At 39.3% G+C, this 15,658-nt stretch overlaps 1 protein-coding gene across 5 annotated transcripts in view; it reads left to right on the top strand.

The window, feature by feature from the left end:
- dgkza (diacylglycerol kinase, zeta a) overlaps positions 1–15,658 on the top strand; it is a 132,075-nt gene that overhangs the window by 36,629 nt on the left and 79,788 nt on the right. Inside the window, exon 1 of one of the 5 annotated variants that reach the window (XM_072671037.1) lies at positions 2,113–2,316. The exons of 3 other annotated variants lie outside the window; for them this stretch is intronic. The gene's annotated coding sequence lies outside the window, so the exon portion shown is untranslated. Of the gene's footprint in view, positions 1–2,112; positions 2,325–15,658 lie in introns of those variants that run through there. One more of the 5 variants, XM_072671036.1, reaches the window with a different exon arrangement.

Below are 15,658 nucleotides of genomic sequence, written 5' to 3'. Positions count from 1 at the left end.
CTAAACATCACCTTGTCTTTTACGTGGCAAATATGTCTATTCAGAAATTTATCAGTACTGTTGATTGCACTGGACACTACTAGATACTAAACATGTCCTCTTCAGCTGGATTTCATAATTTGTGACGGCCACTGACTAGCTCATCTTTATGCTTCCCTAATTCTGTGATTTATTAATTTATTAATAACTATGTAATTTATTGTAACGCCAAAAAATGTAAATAAATAAGTTAAAAACAGGGTTACCATGGTTTTCCTCTGAAGGCCTCTAAAGGTGGAATACTCATTTTAAAATACTGGATACTATACATGTCCTCTCTAGCTGAATTTCCTTATTTGTGACTACCACTGACCAGCTCATGTGTTTGATAACTATCTACAATAAAGCTCGTCATAAACCAAAACAGCATAGCTGAACATACAGAATTACCAGTAAACTAGTACAGCTCTGAGGAAAGCGTTCTTGACTGTTTACCTCAGTCATGCATTCTTGGTGAGTTAAGTTTGTTTTTCTAGTGACGTCAAGTGAATTTGTTGTATTTGGGCATTGGCCCATATTTATGCTTCTATAATAATGTGATTTTTGTTTTTTTATTCATTGTTAATTCTAAAAATGTCAATATATAAGTTGCAGAATGGTTCCTTTTTTTTTTTTTAAACCTGCTTCTGAGTGTGTGTGTCTGTGTGTGTCTGTGTGTGTCTGTGTGTGTCTGTGTGTGTCTGTGTGTGTGTGTGTGTTAACTTTCATCATGAGAGCTGTACAGCTGCTAACACAATTCCACTGTCTGATTTCACGAGAAATGACAAGTCATGTGCACTCGCATACAGTACCAACACACACTCATTTGAGTGGTGGTTGGAGGGTGTTTGTGGTGGATGTCCTCTACAAGAGAAGTTAGGATGTGTGTGTTTGTGTGTGTGTGTGTGTGTGTGTGTTTGTGGCAGTGGAACCTTGCTCTGGGCTCGTTGTGCATGTGTGCGAGTGTCAGTCAGAGCGCAGTAGTGTGGTCTGGGTGTGTATCAGTGAAAATGCATTTTCACACACGCTTCTCCTCACCGCACTGAACAGACAGAAGTAGAAGATAAGGTGTTGAGAGGTGAAGTTTGCAGTGGTGGTGGAGAACGCTCCAGCAGGACTTCTCCCTGTGTTTCACTGTTCCACAAGACTGAGCCATGTGTGTGTGTGCTGCGCATATGTATGTGTGGCCATGAGATTGTGTTTGTACTCTTTTGGTCATTCCTGACGCAGAGAGGAAATGAAGCTTAACTGGTCAACTGTGGGCCTTCTGCTTGTGTGTGTTTGCATGTGTGTTTGTGAGTGGATTTTTCACCTCTCTCACGGAATAAGCATCTCTACAGTGTTCTCCTTCTTAGTTTCTCTCTCTCTCTCTTTCAGCATGCCAGTCTGTTTCTCTTATTCTTGCTCTCTTGCTCTGTTTCTTACACATTCTGTTTCTTGCTCTTACTTTTGCCCCCTCTTGCTCTCTCTCATGCTCGACCCCTCTTTGTTTCTCACTCATTCTCTTGCTGTCTTGCTCTCTTGCCCGGTCACATGCTCTCTTAAACTGTTTCTCACTCATTTCGTCTCTTGCTCCCACTCTGTCTCACTCTCTTCCTCTTTGTTTCTCACTCATTCAGTCTCTTGCTCTCGATTGGTCTTACTCGGTTCCTCTTTCCTTCATGGTCTCTTGCTCTGTTTCTCACTCATTCTGTCTCTGCCTCTCTCTCTTTGTCTCACTTGCTTTCTTTCTGCCTCACTCTTTCTCACTCTTTTTAAATGTTTCTTGCTTTCTGTCTGTCCCTGTCTCACTCTCTCCCTGTCTCGGATAATTCCTCAGTGTACTCAGAACGGTGTTATTGGGCTGACCGTTACAGTCTTCTGCAAAACATTAAAGTCTGCTTTAAAAGTTGTGTATAAATCTGCATCATGTTAACAACACCTTCATATTGTTCATATATTACATACATCAGAAACCACTGCTGTTAATCTCTCTCTCTCTCTCTTTCTGTCATTCTCTCTCTCGCTCCCTCCCTCTGACACTCCCACTCCTACAAGTCTCAGTGTCTCTGTGTGTGCAGACTGCCTGCTCTGTGTCATTCGTCTGTGCCTCGCTCTCCCTCTCTCTCTGTCCCTCTCTCTCTCTCTCTCTCTCTCTCTCTCTCTCTCTCTCTCTCTCTCTCTCTTTCCTGCGCTCACTCTCTCTTCTTCTCTTCCTCGTTGTTGTTGCAAAAGCTCTCTTTCTCTCGTCCTCTCGAGCGTCTGGAAAATATTCTGGGAAGCGAAGGAACAAGCTTTTCCGATGATCTCTCTCCTCCGGTAGTCAGGTTGTATTTGCCTGGAGCTCCTGTGCCCTCTGTGAAACACAGTGGCATGATAGTGTGTTTTGATGTGTATGTTATGATGTGTGTGTGTGTGTGTGTGTGTGTGTGTGTGTGTGTGTGTTTTGGTGTGATGATGGCTGGCTGTAGCTGAATGCAGTGCTGTATCTGGAGTCAGAGAGGAGTTTGGTTGGCGCTGAGCTGTAGAGTGTGTTGACTGCGGGAAGTGGGAACAGACCACTTACAGGAGTTGTCATATGCATCTGACCGTATTTATGTGTGGAGGGTAAATCAGTCCAATTCAGACCTTAAACGAAAGGACTGAGTACACTGTTGCGAAGACATGACTGTTTATGGTGGAACCTTTCTTTTTTACCCTCTCTCTCCCTCTGCCACCCCCTCTCAGCACAGATATCTGTGTATGGTTGTGATTGTCAGGCAACTGTTGCATTCAGTGCCCCTTCCAGCACTGTCACCCAAAATAATACAGCACTATATCACTAAACACACTCTTACTCACTCACCCACCAAAAGGTTAAGTGTTAAAAAAAGGCTAATGATTAACCCACAGTGTTGAAAGACACACACACACATATATACACAAAAACACCCTAGGTGAAGATCTGCATAGTACGCTATTGTAGAAACAAGCAGTGGAAAGACTTCATAATGAAGCGCAGGAGAGGAAGGTATGCCTCAGCTGTGGTGAGCTGTAAAGCAGCAGCAACGGCAGCTCCTGCTTAAACCAGGCCAGTGTGAACCTGCAGCACCTGATTTAACACTGAGCCAAACTTTCCAAGCCCAAGCTGGCTAAAATGGAGCATACACTGCTGCAAGCGGCTGCCCATTTGGTACTAAGAGAAGTGTATTGCGAGTCAGTGGGTTGTCTGCCCTGTTTCTGATGTGTTGATGTGATCGTGGTTACTGAGCGTATGCTACAGATGTGGCAGATAAAAGTTTTCACTGAGCTGCGCCTGCACTGTGTTGTGTTGTTGGGTGTATTGTACAGGTCTTGCTACATCTGTTGTAGGAAAGCTGTTTGTTAGGCTTCTTTAGTACCATGGCAATGAAGTTGAACTTAACTTAACTGAAGGTCATTAGCCTGCTTGCGTTCTGGATGTCACCTCGGCTGCCTGCAGTAACGTACAAACGATGAAATGCCGCGTGGACCACAGTGTGACCGTTGAGCAGTCCGGTCAAAGCTGCTTTGACTGGATAGCAGGGGAAAGAATGTTCTGTCTGTTTGACGTCATATTGTGGCATGGTCGTTTGAGCAGGTGGAGAAGACACTACACACACACTCACACACACAGAGACACACACAGACACCTCACTTCTTTCTCTCTTTCCTTGTGTGAAGTCAGTATAGATCCAGTAAAATCCTGTTTCAGTGTTCAGAGTTGATTTTAGCTTGTTTTGAATTTGTATACATGTAGCTTGCGGTTATGTGTGTATGTGTGTGTATTGAGAGTTGTGAGGCTAAAGTATCATGCTTATTTAATATCCAGCAGCTCTGACATCACTCTCATATAAATATTTACCCTGACAGAAATGAATGACTGCTCTCTCTCTCTCTCTCTCTCTCTCTCTCTCTCTCTCTCTCTCTCTCTCTCTCTCTCTCTCCTTCTCTCTCTATCTCTGCACATAGACTTCTATTCATTCTGCTGCTTTTTGCTCAGACTTTCAGGAATGTCCTTATAACTGTTTTTATTATTCATTTATTATTAATGGAGTATTCAGAGTTTTTAAAAAAGCAATTTTAACCAAATGGACATAACTGAACATTAACAAACACACATAAAGGCTTTGGAAGATCACTAATGATTTTAAAATAAGCAATACAAAAAATAAAAAAGATAAACAAGAAAACCTTTAACCCTTAAGACTCAGTTCTTCACTCTTATAACTACATTGCTGTCATATTTGGCATCATTTTTACAGGCCGCAAAATAGAACCCTGTGGGACACCACACGACCTACAAAACTAGTGCTGATAAAATGTATATAAAAATAAGGAATTTTAAGAAGACACCCATGCCTTGTAAACGCATGTGTCTGTCAAGCTATTTCTTAGTGCAAGAGAGACCGGTAGGAGAATTTAAAATAGACCTCATCTTCATGCAAATGTGACCAGCTAATCAGTGCTGGTTCACAGAGAAGGCTCATTTTGTTAATTGAGTGATTAAGTTTAATCAGGTCATTTTTGCAGCCCAATCAGGGGCAGCTTCATTTTTTATTTCATTTCCCATTTTTCACACTATATGAAAGTGCCAGCTGCCTTTTACAATGTCATGATGAATGAACCAACATAAACAGTTCAAAATGACTCTACATTGACTTCCTTTGGAAGCTGATTTTGTTCCCATTTACAAAGATCAGATTTCTACTATACATCCTCATCCTCCTCTTTCTTTCTCTCAGCCTGTCTGCTGTCTAACACACACTATTTTAACACTCACTGTAGCTACACACAGCACAGCACACACACACACACACACACACACACACACACACACACACACATGCTGCCCTTCACACTTTCACACAGGGACATGTGGAGAATCAGAGTGTGGGCCAAACTTTGTGCCATGTGTCTTATTAAAACACAAACAGACACACACACACACACACACACACACACACACACACACACACACAACAAGATCATAATGTAGCATCACTTATATGCCTGTGTGTGTGAGTGAGTGACCATGTCTGTGTGTATATGTGTATGTGTGTTTCGGCATGTAGACACTTCCATCGCTTCCCCTTTCCCAAGGACTTTAGGAATTACCCACTAAGGACCACTGTGTAATGCTTACACCCACACAGTGCTGTACTGAGGTCAGTGACAGTAGTTTGACTTGTGTAGAAAAATCTGAGCTGCTGCTTGTGTGTGTGATTTTGTGTGATTTTTAGCTGCTGCTAACAGAGCTGTTCTACATTCAGAAAGCTGTCACCACTAATGTGTATTACTGAATACTGTGTGTGTGTCTGTGTGTGTGTGTGTGTGTGTGTGTGTGGGAGGGTGCAGTTTGGTATGAGTTTTAATTACAACTACGATTTTCTCTCTCTCTCCTCTCTCTCTTTCTCTCTCCTTGTTTAAGCTTGCTTGTTTTGGAGCTGCCAAATCATTGCTTCTTGCTGCATGCCTATGTCACACACTTGAGTGGAGTGTGTGATGACTTTGTTTCTGCTTTTGGGCACGCTCCGATAATCTCAGGGGTTAACCAGCTGTCATCATGGTGACAGCAGACACTGTCTGTGTGTGTGTGTGTGTGTGTGTGTGTGTGTGTGTGTGTGTGTGTGTGTGTGTGTGTGTGTGTTTTTCTGATACTAACATTTCAAATAGCTGACTTTTCTCTACACCCTGTGACACAGCTTCACTATCAGAGAATTGAGCTGTGTGTTTGTGTGTGTGGATGGTCAGGATTTCAGCAGAAATATAGATTTGGTGTATGTGTCAGGGAATTATTGTGACTTAAGAAATACACCCATCAGATGTTAAATTCCTTTGCTGAAATTGAAGACTCCTAATCTGAGACAGACACTGAAATTTGATGCGCAAAACAAGCAACCAGAATTTCTTTTGGCAAAGCTGTAAACAAAGCCTAAATGCAATCATTTTACATTTTTTCAGTTCATTTGTGCAATTTCTCAAAATATTTGCGACTGTGAGATTGTTTCTTGGGATGTTTACTTTGCATTAGAGAAAGCAGAGCCTAATTCACATTCTGGGTTTGGGTATCTCTAAATGAGTTGTGTTCTGCACTAGGCTGTGCAGGCAGGTTCTGGCTTTCTGGGTGTGGTGGTAGGCAGATTCTAGGATTCTGAGTTGGGATGTGTTGAAACAGCTCTTAACAGAGAATAGCAGCAAGAGGGCTTGGACGTGTTAAAACAGGTAACCAAGTATACACAGAAAAAGGGGCACTGTCCAGGTACTTACTTTGAGTTCCCTAGATACCAACAGTGTAAATGCACCTACAAATACACAGTAATCTCCGTAATAGTTGATAAATGGTCACTGTAGCCAACAAATGTCTAGCAGTCCACAAGACTTGTTTCTAAAATGCTTCAGGGTTAGGTGCTTATTTAATAACTCTGAATGCTGAATAGTGTGGTAAGGACACTTGTGATAACTCTTCCATGAAGATCACTTTTGTTCGGGTATTCAGTAGAACAGTGAACCACCACTAAATTGTTCTGAAATGTCTTTTGCATTCAAACAGGGGGCTGTGCTTGCCTTTCTAGCTATGCTCTGAGCAGTTTCTTGGACTCAAGAGATGGCTATAGCATCAGCTAAGACAGCTGTGCCATTCAGGAGCCCCATTACTTTATTTTCTGAAAAATAATAAAAAAAAAAAAGAAAACCTTTTAAGATGAAACGTATGGACTTAAAATGTGTCTTAAAAAAAGTGAATATAATAGAATGTGGTATAATCATGTCCTGTAACTGAAGGTACTGATGACGTGCCTTTGAGGGTAGCACCCCAGGGTTGGGTCGCCAGAAAACCAGGAATTTGATTTTGATGCCAATACCAAGTAGTTAAAAACACACTCCCAAAAACTGTATCCTGACAGAATAAATCATCCTACATCTAGTTGATATCTATTTTTTCTTATCTTGTTATAAGAACATTAAAAATATTTAACTTTTTTCTTTTTCACTTTTAAGGTAGTAGACAAAATGCTCTACTTTATGTCTGGTAAAAATACAAATGATAAATAGAAAAACAATATAATTTCACAATTTCAAAACATTTACCAAAATCAAGTTAGAAATCACCTTTAAAAAGTTTATTACAGTCAAATATTTGATATATAGAGGTGTTTTCACCTGCCAACATATCATTTTTGCTCTGCAGAAAAAGGATTAGATTTTTAAAGATAAACATGGCTATGTTTTATTCTATGTATAATTATTTGTATTGTTATTCTTATTATTATTTGCTCTGTTTATTAATATTTTTATTAATACAAAACTGTTCAAATGTAGAATAAAAATAATTGTTAACTTCCAATTTACTTAAATAATGAATAGCAAGTATTGAGTTGAGCATAATTGCATTTGTTGGATTTGTTAGTGTTTTTGTTTTGTCTTTTTGTTTCTGAGACTGTGTAGGACATCAGAATCAAAATGTTGGTGATAGCGAAAAGTGATGAGAGAAAAGATCTTGATCTGTTTACATGATAGGAGTCTGAAGTATGATCAGTGATCAAGGATAAGTTTTCTGCCTACAGCACTTCCAGTCTTTTATAAGAGATGGTGACAACAATATAACATGAAACTTGAAGACATTTGCACAGTATGCAGTATGTATCACAACATCTAGTTTTTTCTGAACACAGAATCAATAGTGTCATATTTAAAAGCACTTGAAAATGACTAACAGCACTATTATTTTCTTTTTATTTGACATCTGCTATTTGTTCCATATGTCGGTTAGTTTAGTCTGTGAGTGTTGTGTGTAGATCAGTGGTGGTTGGCATATTGACCATGATAGAAAATGAAAAATCCAAAAATACATCACTCTTTGCTTATATCTCTCTTTTTGCTGCCTGAATCCCTGTAGTTCCCCTGCACAAACTGTTGTTATCATAAGGGCTCCCACACACATCCGGCCTCTAGGGACAATCTGAAATTCAGCCTGGAATTCCAAGATACAACAAATCGTTAAAAATCTTGAAGAAAAAAAATCTACTTTCAAAAAGAACTGGCTGAAGAATGTTCTGAAAAGGCTAACTAACTAACTTTTTTTTTTGTACACATAACTTGCCACATTTTTACTAACTCCTTGTTTAGGGGTGTTCAGAAAAGATGGCACTGCACTAATAATGACTATTCTCACTTTTTATTGGACATGCAGTTAATTAGTGTTGTCTAAATCCTTGGTTGGCTCAGTGAAATGTATCATGGTATCACAAGGATGATATATTGGTCAGTTTTATATCCCACCACTTCAGTCTAGCCCTGTGGTCAGAAACTGACCAGTGATGAATGGAGGAATGAGTGGATACATTGGTCAGTAAGTGGAAGTTGGAAAAAAGATGTTTAGTAGTTACACATATGTAGATTTCAATACATTATATATTGTTATATACATTTGTTTTCTATTAGTGAAAGTTTTTAGAAATGACTTTAGAAATGAACTAGATTACCCCACCGTGGAAAGCTGGTCTTTTATTAAGCACATTGAGTCAACATCCATAGTGCAAGCTAGAGGTCATCTGAAAGGTGTTTGCATTGAGACATGGTTCATATTGACTAATCTTTCTTGAGAAGAACAGATTAGTGTTCCTTTATTTAATGGGCAAAGCACCTGTGAAACCAACGCTTCCAATCTCATTTCATTAATTAAAACACCTTTTGCCAATTAGCTCTCGCAGAAGTCATTAACACAGAGATTTAGTTACTTCTTCCTGCCTTTTCAGAATGAACAGATGCATTCTAAACCCATACAAATAGAGGGCATGCTATTTATTATTTTTTTTAATTGCATTAAAACTTCTCTACGTTTTCTCTGTCCTGTTAACCAGACTTACACACTACCTCAAAATCTCCAAAATAATCCCACAAAGTCTAAAGACTGCAAAGTAACAAACTACATGCGTTTGTTTAGTCGGAAATCACAGGCTTTAATAACTCCTCTTATTTACCCAATTAACCAAATTTACATTACTGCACTGTTTCTTGCCAGCTACTCTATTACGTTTCTGAAGAACCCTGTAAAAGGGTAAAATAGGCATCTTCAGTGACACACATTTCCGGTACAAATGGCAATGAGTTTTGAGCAATAAACAGATACAGAGGTGTCATGTTGCACCAGTTTACAGTACGCTATAAGGGGTTCCTCATACTCTTTCTGAAAAAATCATGCAAATCTCACTTTTGCATCTCTCCCACTGGCTCCTCTAATCAGTCCAGCATGCACACACATACAAACATCACAATACACTTGCACAGTATCCAGAGACACACACTCACTTCTCTCATCAGACCCACAATAGTGCACTGTTCCATTCCTCTCCATGCAAATAAGCATCACAAGCCCTCTCAGCAGCAACAAACACACAAACAGGCGAACGCTCTGTTACACTGCTAATCATTGCTGAGCGTCTGTGTGCAAGGGATTTCTCCTTCCTTTCAGAAATGCAAGGAAATGTGTGATCACTATCGATGAGTCGATAGTCAATGAGTTTGGTTGATAAATTGAATTGAGCCTGGACCAACAAACTGAATGCAAATCTTGCCAGATCTTCTAAAATCGTATTTCTGTGACTCTACATCGTCTGTGAGGGATACAGAGAGCACGCTAGAAAGTTCATTTTTTGCCTCTAGTTTGAGAGCACCCTTATTTCCTGCTTTCGGTTTACTAAATGGTGTCAGAATGTTTCACCTAGCGAGCCTCAGAATAGATGCTGCTCGACTGTTTCACTTCAAAAGCATGAAGTAAGAAGGGTATCTCTTCACAAATGCCACATGGCAAGGCTAAATGCCGATCATCTCCTTGTTTTTATTCATATAACACTTTTCTAATACTTGAGGATTTTTTAAAACCTTATGACACATTATCACACAGAACGTTATTCACAGTTAGTTGATTTGTTTACACAGATAAGCCAATATGAAGATCAGATGTCTGTGCATGTCAGAGATGTCTGAGAGAAAGTCTGAGAAATGTTTTAGAACGTTACTGAACAGTGAGCTGTCATAGTCGACGCGTCAGAAGTAAGAGAAATGGGCCGGAGTGTCTTTGACAAGATATCTGGGCCGGGGCATCTGCTGCATATGGGGTTACGTAGAACTTGAAGGATCTGCTGTAACATTTTTGTGCCAAATACCACAGGACATCAGCAGGCATTTAGGCCTAGCAACTGATATATACTTTATATATATTTATATATATATATATATACTATATATATATAGTATATATATATACTGATATATACCTTTATATATATATATATATATATATATATATATATATATATATATATATATATATATATATATATATATATAATTATTTATTTATTTATTTATTTTTTCTCTGCGTTGTACCAGCCTGACTAACACTAGAGTGCCTTACTGTGTGCGTGCAGTGTGTGTGAATGGGTGGGTGGGTGTGTGCAAATGTATGTGTTTAAATGCAGCTCATGCTCTTTAGCTTAGTGACTCATTTTCCCAGTTGCTTTCTGTACCTTTTTTTCTGACGCGGGCGCTTTAGAAGCGGTGATTACTGCTCCATTAGGTATTAATGTCAGTCTGCTTTTGTAACGCGCCGATCCTTAAAGCTTAATGGAAAAGCTCAAAGAGCACAAAGCTGTTCTTAAACTCCTCCGTCAGGGGCCTGTGATTTCAGACCACTCTGAGCCACTGTTTTGATACAAGCTCAGTAACTGTCAGATAACAGGAATAAACAGTAGGTACCTGCCCGTGAACTCTGCTTTAGTATCTCTGCCCCCCCTGCCCCCCCTGCCCCCCCCATCTCTCTGTCTCTCTGTCTCTCTGTCTGTCGGTCTGTCTATCTGTCTGTCTGCCTCTCTCTCTCTCTCTCTGTATGTGCTGATCCTTGACCCGTTTCCCAAAATGCACTGGGTGGGAAAGTAGGGGTTGCACAGGGGGAGGGTGTCTGGGGAGTGACTGTACATTTCTTTATCTTCTTCTTCAAGACTCCCTGCAACTGTTAAAGTGCTGGCCGGGCCGCCCGTGAGCCGCCACTATGCCTCAAAAGGCGACATTAAACCCATTGTGACTGTTTAGGAGTGGAGCGAGAGACGCAGAACCCTGACTGCTGAACTGAGTGTGTTAATGTAAATGTCGGGTGTAGTTATCTCTGTATAGTGTTGTGTAGGATGATCCTGTAGAGGCGATGGAGCAGGTTGTCAGTGGCAGTGGTGTTTTGGGCTTTAGGCGAGAATCCATAACAGAGCCGAGATTAAGATCTACTCTTCCTTCCTTTTGCTACCCACTCCTCCCTCTCTCTTTCTCTCTCTGTCTTTCTCTATCTCTCTCTCTCACTCTTTCTCCGTCTCTCTATGGCTCTCTCTGTCTCTGTCTCTCTCTCTCTCTCTGACACTCTTGCTCTTGTGCTTTGTTTGGAAAGGGAGAGGGAGAAATGACAAGAGATGACTGGGACATGAAATATGGACCCTCTTATTTTAGTAACCTTGGTCCAACATACACACACACACACACACACAGACATTTGCTTTTACCCCACATACTCTGTTACTGTCTCAGTGTGGCTATGGCTGAAATGAGATTTGTTGAGCAACCTCATGGTCCAGCAGTCCATTTCACATTTTTACTGACCGCTCCTCTGACTGTGCTTTAGTATACACCAGCCTTTGGAATGCTGTATATAGTTCATATAGTCGGCATATTTAAAGTTTTTTGTTGCATTATGGGTTAATGTAAATGACATTTAAAGGGCTCCATTTCATGAGCCAGCAGCTGTCGTGGTTTCTTAGTACACTAAATATCATCAGTGTTTTCAGAAGCCTTCTAGAAACTGTAGAAAGCATGTAAACAATAATCAGTGTATAGTAAGAGAAATAAGCAGCTGACTGACTATAAGCCCTTTATGCCATTTTATTAATCTAACTAAATATTGTAATGCATACTGTGTATGGTGAAAAGGTCTTCAGCTAACTGTGCTAATGCTAACCAGCCTCTCTGTCCTGATTCAGAGCAGTTGAACATTTGTATTTGTCAGATTGATGCTTTTACATATATTAAATCATTTTTATAAACTATGCAGTGTTCACTTTGTTAGCAAAGCTCACAGGGTGACAAAGTATGTAGAAAAGTAGATGGACTATAGTTTGACATGGCAGAAATACAAAGTGCTCCTATATATTAAGTGGAGCTGATACAATGGGTTTTATTACAAACCAGGGGTATAATATTCTAATATGACTGTGTACATAATAAATAGCAAATAGGTAAACCTGTCATTACTTTCATTTCTCAACACTATTGTAGAGTGTTCAGAAGCTATGTGACATCTCGCCAAGGTATGTGAATGTATGTGTGGAGAGCGAGTTCAGCTTATATTGCATAAAGGTATGACTGTATTTAAGAAATGCAGACCTTTAAAGATTTAAACAGTAGACTGAATGAACTTCTATACTGCAAGGGGTATTCGATATTGACAAAAAATGATATCTCGATATTTTCTGGAATCCCGCCGATAACGATAATCAAACGATACTTTTCATCCTTTAAAATGTGTTTGTAAAAGTCTAGTGCTAGCTTGTTTTACTTATTTATTTACTTAAAACGGAAGCATTCATGTAAAATTAATACAAAAACAGTGCAAGTGTTACTGACATTACATACGTTTATATTTCCTTCAAATTAAATTGTAATTTAATATTAATGTACTATATTTATATGATATTTATATTTCATGTTACTTATTGTCATTTTCAAAGGTTTTATAGTTTTACTTTATGTATGTTTAAAAATCTTAACAAATTCAAGATATATTTAGCTTAAACTGTAAATTACATGACTGAACTGTTTCTTATAGAAGTATACAGGGGTCACACTTTCTGGCGGGGGCACATTTTGTCACCCCTCTACACTTCTAGAAGAAACAGTTCAGTCCCATAATCTGATAATGTCTGTCTCTGTCAGAATATGTGATTACACACAAGTAGAAATCTCAGAAACTACCCACTGAGGTCACAGAATTCGTTAGTCACGGATTATGGTCCAACAGGTCCTTGGCTGGTTTCAGCTTGTAGTGAGCAGCGGCCTCCCGAAGTTTTTAATAATCTTCATATTCAGCATGGAAGTAATTCATTGTCGAACTGTCATCAATTGCAACCAATTTTTAACATGGTTTGCAGAAGGCAGTCTTTTGAGAAACCTCTGTGTTTTCAAAGCAAAACTACCTCCAACTTGGTGAGGACTAGCCAGGTCTAGCAGCTAAATCAACAGACCCTGCAGACTGGCAGGGTGCTGGTGCTTGTGTTTTGTCCCCTAGCGCAGTTTGCTCCCCTATTTTATAACTCCAGTCATCCCTTGACAGAACACTAGCTTGTGTTGCTGTGAACATGTAGGCTTTGCTATGCTCTGTGCAGTAGTCTGTCCTATCAGGCTAACAGGGCGCAGTGAATATGCAAACTCTTAAGGCGTGTTTTGAGTGGTTTCCACAAAGTGAGTGACATACTCGATAATGTCTGCTCGCACATCGTTAAAACAACAATTAAGATATTATCGTAGATGATGCATATCGCACACCCCTGCATACCTCGCAGTACTACAATAAGCTATACAGCCATATTGGCCACCTCTAGCAATGACAATGCCTTGTGGAATCATTACAGTAAAGCATTCACACCTAAAACACAAAAGCTTGTAATATTAAAGTTTTTTGGTGTTTTTAGTTTCTTCCTTAATTCGGTCTGATGCTTGTTCGAGTATTGAAATGACTAAGAGGTTGACACATCTATTAAGGGCCTGCCTAAACACTCTCAGTTTTTTCCCCCTTACTCCCTCTCTCTCCTGCTATCTTACTCTCTCTAACTTATACTGATTGTTCATCAACAAAAATGAGAGCTAGAGGAGAGCTAGCTGGCCGCCGAAGGTGAAACGATTGTCAATAGAATGTCTAAGTAGCAGCATCAAAGACTCATTCACTCTGAAGTGAAGTGTGTGTGTGTGTGTGTGTGTGTGTGTGTGTGTGTGTGTGTGTGTGTGTGTGTGTGTGTGTGTGTGTGTGTGAATGAGAGAGAGAGAGAGAGAGAGATTGAAAAAGTAGGAGAACGAAAGAGTTTGCACATTAAACAATGGTAGCACATGTTTATGTAATAATTACTGTATGAAGCATACTTGTGTGTGTGCGTGTGCGCGTGTGCATGTTCGGTCGTCTGCGAGAGATGTGTGTGGGTGTTTTGGAGAAGCGTGACATCTTGAGTGTGAGGAGTGTGTTGTCTCATTATGATGGCTGTGGGATGTTCTATAGAGGGGAGAAGTGATGAAGCTGCTAATGAAGATTCTGTCATGTCAACATTAGTGACTTGTTTTTAGTTGGGCTGCATTAAATGCCTTAAAATACATAAAAAAAAAACATATACAAAAACATAAACCTTATTAGCCACTTTGATAAATCTTACTGGCCTTCAGTAATCCGTGGTATAAAATAACATTTTAGTTGAGTGCCGTTGTGGTTAATTATCTGAACTTAAGATGAAGTAAAAGTAGCCTAGCAAAATAAATCAGGTTCAAATCAAAATCTGATCAAATCAGTAAGGTTTATTGTCACCTCACGCTAGTAAAAGCACAAATATATATACAAAATAAAAATACTGAATATAGTGTGCCTTACTGTGATTTACTGATTAAATACATAATCTTTCAAATATGGACATGTCTGCATATAGATGCTGGATAAGGTGTGAATTCAAGTGTAGTGTGAGAACTAAGAAGCCTTTGGAGGGTGCATTGTGACTGGTCACAGTACCGTAATTAAATACAGCAAACTGGGGACCAAATTTCTCTAAATCCAGGGTTCCTAAAAACATCCTCAGGATCACACAGATCACAGTCACTGGTCACAGGTCACTGAATAGACCGACCATGTCAAAATAAATGTCATTAATAGAAACGTAGCCATAACACGAAAGGCTTTCAAGCTGAAAACTAAATTTACTGGCTCACATTTGACTTTGTTTAAATGATTAAATGGAAAACTGATGACGTTTTGTACTATTTTGTTGCTGCTAGTTTGCACATCCTTGGTTTTAAATTTTACATTTTAAATTTTAAAAACAGGAAAAATATATATATATTTTTTTATTTTTGGGTCGAGGTTTATTTTGATCTTTTATTTTGGCCAATGCATAAAACAACCTCAATAGTCGATAGATTATTCGACTATTAAAATGTAAATAGTCATTTGTTGCAGCCCTGAAAGTGACCCTCTCATCTCATCTCAACATGTTACTGAAAAGCTTGGCAAGTTTAAAATTGTAAAGTAAGCTAGAGATTTAAAATGGTAGCACTTTCATTGAGCTTGTAGTTCAGCTGATAACACGGTCGTTATTCATTTCTAACAACCTTTATTATCTGTTTAATTGTCTGTGGAATAATCTGATGGTATTTAATTCAGAGGTAAAATATATCAGTGCATTATGCATCTAGCCACATACAAACACACACTGTTTGGACTCAGCTCTGATGATTGCTTTGAAAACATCTCAGTACATGAAACCACAAAATGATCTGATCATTTCATCTGTCTGTGTGTGTGTGTGTGTGTGTTTTTGAGTGTGTGGGTTTAATGACCTTTTATTAGTGAGAGCAAACGGCTGATCGTGGATGC

The sequence above is a fragment of the Salminus brasiliensis genome, chromosome 25 (genome assembly GCF_030463535.1).
Source record: "Salminus brasiliensis chromosome 25, fSalBra1.hap2, whole genome shotgun sequence".
NCBI classification, from domain to species: domain Eukaryota; kingdom Metazoa; phylum Chordata; class Actinopteri; order Characiformes; family Bryconidae; genus Salminus; species Salminus brasiliensis.
Note: the sequence above shows the minus strand (reverse complement) of the source record. Positions and strands in the feature narration are given on the sequence as shown.